We start from the raw sequence: 10,527 nt of genomic DNA on the forward strand, positions 1-10,527 counted from the left end.
CAATACATTAATTGCACAATAAAGGTGACAAACGGTGCCCAAAAACTGTTAGGGCCAACATGAAGCTGCCCCAACATCTTACCACTGCTACACCTGGCCATCAGCGGAGCCTTATCTGGCAGCGAGACAGTTCAATCAGCCCCATTTACTGATATGGCTGACTTGCTTAAACAAATGTGGTTTCTGAAGACAATTGAGAGAGATGTACAAACTATGGCATAAGGGGATGACAAGCGGATAAGAGGAAATCCGTTATTTCGATTATGACATTAATGAGCGAGCTAGGACGTAATGTTCATCAATATAACTATTTATTTACCACTTTTGAAATGTACAGCGACAGAATTCAGAACATGGGCCATTCTTGCAGTGTTCTCCCTGTACACTAAGTCAGAACCGTAGGTAGTCGAGGAGGGACAGACATTAGATCACTGTGGTCTTACTGTAGCTCAGCCTTGATAACTCAGAAAGGGGACAGGATACTGAGTTGGAGAGAGACCTGCCAATTGTGTTTCAATACAAATCATGGAATCCCTTTCCTTTTGTAATACTGAAGTACTCGGCTAAGAGACATGTAGTGTCTGGAAATGATTGGCTCTAAATTGGTAAACCTTAGCAATGACCTTGGTAGGAAAAACCCAACATTTCCACCAAATTGAATTTGTTTTAACATTTGATTTAACTGTAAGTTTAACAATTTCTTCGTTTTTTAATGGCATTGCTCCTACATCTAATTGGATTCTCTGCAAAGAAAGTTAATGTAGTGGTGATTGTCTTTGTAGAAATGTGTGTTTTGGTGAAAAAAAAGCTATTTGAGAAAAGCTATCCTAATTTCCCGGCTTCATTTTGAGAGTGCCAAGACGAATGTCAGAGAAAAACGATTAGACGGTTGCTGTTACCGAGGTAAAGTTGGTTTTGTATTCACACATTCGGACATTCAACAGACATTCATCAGACATTCATCAGACATTCAACAGACATTCGCCAAAAGCCATTTAAAATGTAAAAATCAATAACTAATTCACAGTTTGTCACAGAATCATCAAGCTAGATATGATTTATTCTATAAATGTCTAGCATACTTCTACAACCTTTGTTTCGAGGACAAATTCCAGTTTAGATTTGATAAAGAGCGTGTAGTCCGTTTAGAGGGCGTGTAGTCCGTTTAGAGAGCGTGTAGTCCGTTTAGAGAGCGTGTAGTCCGTTTAGAGAGCGTGTAGTCCGTTTAGAGGGCGTGTAGTCCGTTTAGAAGGCGTGTGGTCCGTTTCGAGGGCGTGTGGTCCGTTTAGAGGGCGTGTAGTCCGTTTAGAGAGTGTGTAGTCCGTTTAGAGGGCGTGTGGTCCGTTTAGAGAGCGTGTAGTCCGTTTAGAGGGCGTGTGGTCCGTTTAGAGAGTGTGTAGTCCGTTTAGAGGGCGTGTGGTCCGTTTAGAGAGGGTGTGGTCCGTTTAGAGAGTGTGTAGTCCGTTTAGAGGGCGTGTAGTCCGTTTAGAGGGCGTGTGGTCCGTTTAGAGAGCGTGTGGTCCGTTTAGAGAGTGTGTAGTCCGTTTAGAGGGCGTGTAGTCCTTTTAGAGGGCGTGTAGTCCGTTTAGAGGGCGTGTGGTCCGTTTAGAGAGCGTGTGGTCCGTCTAGAGGGCGTGTGGTAAAAGTTCTAACGAGTCTGTTATACCCTATTGGAAGGGGCCTGGCAGAAAATTCTGCATCTTCAGTCATATTCAATTAGATTACATGAAAAAACTATGGGATGAAGGGGTCAGGTCTGACTAACAAAGAAGACAGGTGAATGGATCAAGAGGACCAAGATAACCATGAGGATCAACATGGACATTCCACAATGGAGATAAGGAAAACTAAGAGTCAACCATAACATACGTATATTGTATATATACACTGCTCAAAAAAATAAAGGGAACACTTAAACAACACAATGTAACTCCAAGTCAATCACACTTCTGTGAAATCAAACTGTCCACTTAGGAAGCAACACTGATTGACAATAAATTTCACATGCTGTTGTGCAAATGGAATAGACAAAAGGTGGAAATTATAGGCAATTAGCAAGACACCCCCAATAAAGGAGTGATTCTGCAGGTGGTGACCACAGACCACTTCTCAGTTCCTATGCTTCCTGGCTGATGTTTTGGTCACTTTTGAATGCTGGCGGTGCTCTCACTCTAGTGGTAGCATGAGACGGAGTCTACAACCCACACAAGTGGCTCAGGTAGTGCAGCTCATCCAGGATGGCACATCAATGCGAGCTGTGGCAAGAAGGTTTGCTGTGTCTGTCAGCGTAGTGTCCAGAGCATGGAGGCGCTACCAGGAGACAGGCCAGTACATCAGGAGACGTGGAGGAGGCCGTAGGAGGGCAACAACCCAGCAGCAGGACCGCTACCTCCGCCTTTGAGCAGGAGGAGCACTGCCAGATCCCTGCAAAATGACCTCCAGCAGGCCACAAATGTGCATTTGTCTGCTCAAATGGTCAGAAACAGACTCCATGAGGGTGGTATGAGGGCCCGACGTCCACAGGTGGGGGTTGTGCTTACAGCCCAACACCGTGCAGGACGTTTGGCATTTGCCAGAGAACACCAAGATTAGCAAATTCGCCACTGGCGCCCTGTGCTCTTCACAGATGAAAGCAGGTTCACACTGAGCACATGAGCACATGTGACAGACGTGACAGAGTCTGGAGAAGCCGTGGAGAACGTTCTGCTGCCTGCAACATCCTCCAGCATGACCGGTTTGGCGGTGGGTCAGTCATGGTGTGGGGTGGCATTTCTTTGTGGGGCCGCACAGCCCTCCATGTGCTCGCCAGAGGTAGCCTGACTGCCATTAGGTACCGAGATTAGATCCTCAGAGCCCTTGTGAGACCATATGCTGACACATGCACATTTGTGGCCTGCTGGAGGTCATTTTGCAGGGCTCTGTGCTCAGTGTGAACCTGCTTTCATCTGTGAAGAGCACAGGGCGCCAGTGTCGAATTTGCCAATCTTGGTGTTCTCTGGCAAATGCCAAACGTCCTGCACGGTGTTGGGCTGTAAGCACAACCCCCACCTATGGACGTCGGGCCCTCATACCACCCTCATGGAGTCTGTTTCTGACCGTTTGAGCAGACACATGCACATTTGTGGCCTGCTGGAGGTAATTTTGCAGGGCTCTGGCAGTGCTCCTCCTTGCACAAAGGCGGAGGTAGCGGTCCTGCTGCTGGGTTGTTGCCCTCCTACGGCCTCGTCCACGTCTCCTGATGTACTGGCCTGTCTCCTGGTAGCACCTCCATGCTCTGGACACTACGCTGACAGACACAGCAAACCTTCTTGCCACAGCTCACATTGATGTGCCATCCTGGATGAGCTGCACTACCTGAGCCACTTGTGTGGGTTGTAGACTCCGTCTCATGCTACCACTAGAGTGAGAGCACCGCCAGCATTCAAAAGTGACCAAAACATCAGCCAGGAAGCATAGGAACTGAGAAGTGGTCTGTGTTCACCACCTGCAGAATCACTCCTTTATTGGGGGTGTCTTGCTAATTGCCTATAATTTCCACCTTTTGTCTATTCCATTTGCACAACAGCATGTGAAATTTATTGTCAATCAGTGTTGCTTCCTAAGTGGACAGTTTGATTTCACAGAAGTGTGATTGACTTGGAGTTACATTGTGTTGTTTAAGTGTTCCCTTTATTTTTTTGAGTAGTGTATATATTAGCATGGGTATTGAAAGATACCAGAGGGTGGATAACAAAAAAAGCACTATTATAAGAGGTAGATGTTACATGTTTGGTTTTTGGGCTAAATGTATACATTATGATTTGCCTCTGAACTGTATGTGAACCCCGCTGCAATCTACTGACACTAACCATTAAAAACTAGGACTTCAACCAGGCTGTCCCTATGCTCTTTGCTCTCTTAAACTGCTTGCACAAAGCCTATGTGAAATTTGTTTTTTTCACAAAAGATCATGAAAAACAAAATCAACTGGCCCAAATCAGCTGTACATAATTCAGCAGAGAGGTGTGCAACTACCACACATTATACTACGTCACCTACATAGGTATTACCAAATCCCTTTCAATTCTCATTCCTTGCAGAAAGAACTATTTGCAAACTTTTTAAAACGTCCAGAAAGACAGTGGTCTTAGAAGGGTATTTATACTTTAAAATACATATTTTATGTGAATGGATGTGGATGAAAGAATTCTGTCAGTGTTTTAATGTCCTAGTTTCATGTTTTTTTCTTTACCTCCAAATCTATATATGAGTGAGCCTATGAGGATCTTGGGGATCATATTTACCATTATACCCATTGATCAAACGTATAACAGACTGGTCAAAAGACACTGGTCAAAAGGAGTTGTTTGTGATTTCTACACTCAGTTGCCACTTTATTAGGTTCACCACCCTATTCACGAAAATAAATTGCTCCTACATACACCAAGTCCAGTGGTCTTGGCTTGCTAGACACTAAAGCATGAAGAGAAGTATTCAGGTATTCTGTTACTGTTTGAACTTTAGAATGTGCAAAACGACAGCACAGTCTGTGATGGTCTTTTGTGACCAGAAAAGTTCCAAAACTGTTTTTTTAATAATTCCAACACTCAGTTTGTACTGACTGTAATAAACTCCAACTGGACTTAAAAACAGTCTATCTCCTTTCCCAGTTTCATCAACTGTTTTGAATTCACACTGTTCCAGATGCAAAGGGGGTTGTACCTAATAAAGTGATGACTGAATCTGTAGACTTTCCAGAATGTGTTCTGGGAATACCCAGGGTATTAAACATTTGGCTGTAAGTGTTGAACTGTTGAATCTATTACCAGGAAAAAAGCCTGAAAAAGGAAATACTGATACGGTTCAATTGTTGTGAAGAAGGCTTCAGAGCGCCCAAGAAAGTCCAGCAAGCGCCAGGACCGTCTCCTTAAGTTGATTCAGCTGCGGGATTGGGGCACCACCAGTACAGAGCTTGCTCAGGAATGGCAGCAGGCAGGTGTAAGTGCATCTGCACGGACAGTGAGACGAAGACTTTTGGAGGATGGCCTGGTGTCAAGAAGGGCAGCAAAGAAGCCACTTCTCTCCAGGAAAAACATCAGGGACAGACTGATATTCTGAAAAAGGTACAGGGATTGGACTGCTGAGGACTGGGGTGAAGTCATTTCTCTGATGAATCCCCTTTCCGATTGTTTGGGATATCTGGAAAAAAGCTTGTCCGTAGAAGACAAGGTGAGCGCTACCATCAGTCCTGTGTCATGCCAACAGTAAAGCATCCTGAGACATTCATGTGTGGGGTTGCTTCTCAGCCAAGGGAGTGGGCTCACTCACAATTTTACCTAAGAACACAGCCATGAATAAAGAATGGTACCAACACATCCTCCGAGAGCAACTTCTCCCAACCATCCAGGAACAGTTTGGTGACGAACAATGCCTTTTCCAGCACGATGGAGCACCTCGCCATAAGGCAAAAGTGATAACTAAGTGGCTCGGGGAACAAAACATCGACATTTTGGGTCCATGGCCAGGAAACTCCCCAGACCTTAATCCCATTGAGAACTTGTGGTCAATCCTCAAGAGGCGGCTGGACAAACAAAAACCCACAAATTCTGACAAACTCCAAACATTGATTATGCAAGAATGGCTCCCATCAGTCAGGATGTGGTCCAGAAGTTAATTGACAGCATGCCAAGGTGGATTGCAGAGGTCTTGAAAAAGAAGGGTGAACACTGCAAATATTGACTCTTTCCATCAACTTCATGTAATTGTCAATAAAAGCCTTTGACACTTATGAAATGCTTGTAATTATACTTCAGTATTCCATAGTAACATCTGACAAAAATATCTAAAGACACTGAAGCAGCAAACTTTGTGAAAATTAATATTTGTGTCATTCTCAAAACTTTTAGCCACGACTGTATTTCTAAATCCCACATGGCGATCTCATGGAACCTTGCTGTTTTTATGTCTTGGCCACTAGGGGGAGGTGTTATTTTTATTCTGCATTAGCCTAACAGGAAATATAGAAAAAAGGAGGGAGATTCTCAGATTTACAGTAGTTTACAACAAGATTGACTAGGTATTTTCCAGGTAAACTTTTGACTCCAATGGGTCGTATAAAGCTGAAAGACAATCTTTGGCGAACCCTTTGCTACAGGGGGCAAAGCACAGACAGTGAGAGAACAATGTAGTATGCAACTGTGAGGGACAGATTTTGTCTTTGAAGCACAACTTTTTGAACTATGCATTCCAGAAAGCATCTTTAAATGTGTCAACAATGCATAAAATTGTGGTCCTCTTTTTTTCCAGTCTTCAATGCGAAGCAAGACTGCTCAATGTGTGCTTTGCATCATCCAGAGAAAACTGATGAACATCTGACCAAATGGGTTTGTCTTGGTGTAATATAACAGCAGGCTATGAAAACTCATGTAGTTTCATCCTTCAAGACATTTAGAAGTATGAAACTTTGTCTTGACACTTTTTTATCAGGGTTATCCTTGTGTTATTGCTAGGGTTGCACATTTTGGGGAATATTCAGAGGTGGAAACTTTCCATGGGAATTAACGGGAATATATAGGAATATATGGAAATTCACGGAAATATATGCAAATTAATATTAATACCATTTAAATGTAGATGTTTTTTGCATTGGATATATTTACCATATCATATGGAGACAAAAACATAAACCTTTAACCTTATCATAAGTAGACAAATTGCAAATTATTAAATCCTTCCAATAGAAAAAATATATATTTAGTTACGAATTGAACTTTAATTAAGTGAGTTGACTCTTCACATGGGATGATTTCACTGAACAACAAAACAAAGGGAATATTGAATGATCCCCAATGATCCATCGCATCTCCCAAAAACATTTTTAACATACATCTGTAAAATGATAGTCTCGAAACTAAAGCTTTGGTTGTCTTCCTCTCAGGCTTCCATGTCTTCTCCCTGGACCTCATCAATGTCCACCTCTTGAATATCAGACTCTGAGGCCTCATCTTCACTGTCACTTTCCAACCTTGTTGAGGATGGCTCGTTGTCAGGCTTAAAAAGCCTCAAATTTAACAGGACGGCCACCAATTTTTCAACCCTTGTATTGGTCAGCCTGTTGCGTGCTTTGGTGTGTGTGTTCCCAAACAAGGACCAGTTGCGCTCTGAGGCGGCTGATGTTGGTGGGATTTGGAGGATGATGGAGGCAACAGGGGGAAGAGCCTCAGATCCACAAAGTCCCTTCCACCAGGTGGTTGATGAGATATGTTGGCACAACTGCCATATTGCATCTCCATCCCAAAGCCCTTGCTTGGAAGTGTACTTTGCAAGAACCTTGCCCTCAACCAGGCCAAGGTGGCCAGACATGGTAGTAATGAAACCATAGGCCTTGTTGATCTCTGCACCAGACAGGATGCTCTTGCCAGCATACTTGGGGTCCAACATGTCTGCTGCAGCGTGTAGGCAGAAGTCTTCTCGCTTTTTGATGTATTTCAGAACTGCAGTTTTCTCTGCTTGGAGCAACAGTGAAGTGGGCAGGGCAGTACGGATTTCTTCTCTTACATCTGCAAGCAGAGTCTGAACATCAGACAGGATGGCATTGTCTCCCTCAATCAGTGCAATTGCTACTGCTATATGTTCCAGGAGTTTCAGGCTGCTTACCACTCTCTCCCAAAATACATCATCCAGGAGGATCCTCTTGATGGGGCTGTCCATATCAGTAGACTGTGATATGGCCATTTCTTGGAGACAATTCCCCTCCAGGAGACTGTCAAACATGATGACAACACCACCCCAACGGGTGTTGCTGGGCAGCTTCAATGTGGTGCTCTTATTCTTCTCACTTTGCTTGGTGAGGTAGATTGCTGCTATAATTTGATGACCTTTCACATACCTAACCATTTCCTCGGCTCCCCTGTAGAGTGTATCCATTGTTTTCAGTGCCATGATGTCCTTGAGGAGCAGATTCAATGCATGAGAAGCACAGCCAATGGGTGTGATGTGAGGGTAGAACTCCTCCACTTTAGACCAAGCAGCCTTCATGTTCGCAGCATTGTCTGTCACCAGTGCAAATACCTTCTGTGGTCCAAGGTCATTGATGACTGCCTTCAGCTCATCTGCAATGTAGAGACCGGTGTGTCTGTTGTCCCTTGTGTCTGTGCTCTTGTAGAATACTGGTTGAGGGGTGTCTGCAACAAGTGACAATTTGGCTAATTTGACTGATTTGGACTTCAAAGACTGCCATTATTGTAATGTTTAATATTACAACATTGATGTGTGATACCTTTTTATCAACACATACGTTTTTGCAAATGTATGCCTTTATTACTATCTGATTTATATTGACTGAATACTCAACGATGATTAACACCACAGTTATGTGTGCTTCTGTCAGGGTTGTGGTCAAATGCATGTCATTTAAAGTCAATTGAACAATTGAACAAAAATCCAATTCAATTTGAAAATGTTCCTAATTGCAAAATCATGTAACAGAATGTGGGTATTCCAGAAGTGTAATTTACATGTAAATAAACATAACCCTGTTTTATGTTTTTAATACTGCAGATAGAATGCTCTGTGTGCCAGAGATGGTACCATTCAGCTTGTCTGGAGATGACAAAGAAGGACTTCAACAAAGGCAAAGTAGAAAATGATTGGAAGGGGCCTCATTGCTGTTAAATTAGAGACGTATAAATAAATGACTGTTGTGCCTTGAAACTACTTTAAAATGAGGAACTGTTGCACTCAAAATGCGAAAATTGATTTGGCATACAATTTAAGATTGTAAACATTGTACAACTTTATGTAAACAGTGTCTAACTTCATATAGAACAAATTGCATTTGAAATTAACATTTCTTTAAAGTTATTGCAAATGTATGCATATTTTCACTTTTTTTCTGAGACAATCACTGAATTAGATTTCTTCATCTTTAAATGCAATATTTGAGATTTTATGTATTTCTATCAAATCAAAACTGAAATTTATACTAAAAGCAAAAGTTTGTAAAAGTATACTAGACATTTATAGACTAAATCATACTTAGTTTGATATTTATTTGACAAACAGTGAATTAGTTATTGATTTATACCGCTTTAAATGGAATTTTATATCTTTTTTTTTTTAAGCAGCAAATCGTTTTATGATTAGTGATCATCCTTTGAGTGAAAGTGAAAGAGAACAAAAGAGAATATAATGATTCCTATACATCTGAGGACTGTGGGTATTAGAATACCAAAGATTATCAGTCAAAACTTTTTTCTGTTAAGTGACAAGGAAAAAGCATACTGTCCTCACCTACCAAAGTGCATGGTTAGAGAATAAACTGAAGTGAATTGGCTCTTATTTTATTTCCATTTCCTCAGAAAATGGTTGAAAACCTTGTTTACTAGGTCAGCAAAGTAACATTGTACATTTACTGAAAAACATAATTGAACAAACCAAAACATGGGTTGCATTCAGCCAGTAAACAATGTTGCTATGTTTCGCCAAAAGACATACTCCCATACTCGCGAAAACAGTGTGTACCATTCTTTACTACTACCACTGAAGTAAGTAGAAGATGAAAGCAGGAACCACATGGAATGAAGTCCAGAAAACCGCGTAGAACAGAGTTCCCTGGAGTGAAGATGAACCGCTGAGGACCTTTGCTCCACTAGGAGCTGAAAAAGTATACTGAACAAAAATATAAACATGCAACAATTTCAACAATTTTACAGTTCATATATGGAAATCAGTCAATTGAAAAATTCATTAGGCCCTAATATATGGATTTCACATGACTGGAAATAGAGATATGAATCTGTTGGTCACAGATACCAAAAAAATAAATAATTGGCCTCAGGATCTAGTCACGGTATGTTTGAGCATTCAAATTGCTGTGTATGGTGGCTTATCCAAACTGTGTATGGTGGCTTATGGTAGAGAAATTAACATTCAATTCTCTGGCGGACATTCCTGCAGTCAGCATGCCAATTGCCAAACTTCAAATCCATCTGTGGCATTGTGTTGTGTGCCAAAACTTCACATTTTAGAGTGGCGTTATTGTCCCCAGCACAAGGTGCACCTGTGTAATGATCATGCTGTTTAATCAACTTCTTGATATGCCACACCTGTCAGGTGGATTTCTTGGCGAAAGACAAATGCTCACTTACATGGATGTAAACAACTTTCTGCATAAAATTTGAGAGAAATACGTTTTTTGTGCGTATGGAACATTTCTGGGACCTTTTATTTCAGCTCATGAAACTAACACTTTACACATTGCAACCAACACTTTACATGTTGCGTTTATATTTTTGTTCAGTATATATACAAATATACAGAGGCTTTCCATTTTCACCATGAGACAAAATTATTTCTGGCAAGCTTAAATTCACATGCGAGAAACCATACCTTTGCTCTAAAAAGACCATTATTCAGTGGGAACAGCTTAGCTCATCATAGCAGACAACAGTTCTCTATGAATCTTTTCATGTTTCTCTGCAATGTTGAACTGTGTGGTGAACAATATCAGCCAGGGGCCTGTTGCACAAAACTAGGATAAGGGATTAA

This window comes from Salvelinus alpinus, chromosome 13 (genome assembly GCF_045679555.1).
Source record: "Salvelinus alpinus chromosome 13, SLU_Salpinus.1, whole genome shotgun sequence".
In the NCBI taxonomy this organism is placed as follows: domain Eukaryota; kingdom Metazoa; phylum Chordata; class Actinopteri; order Salmoniformes; family Salmonidae; genus Salvelinus; species Salvelinus alpinus.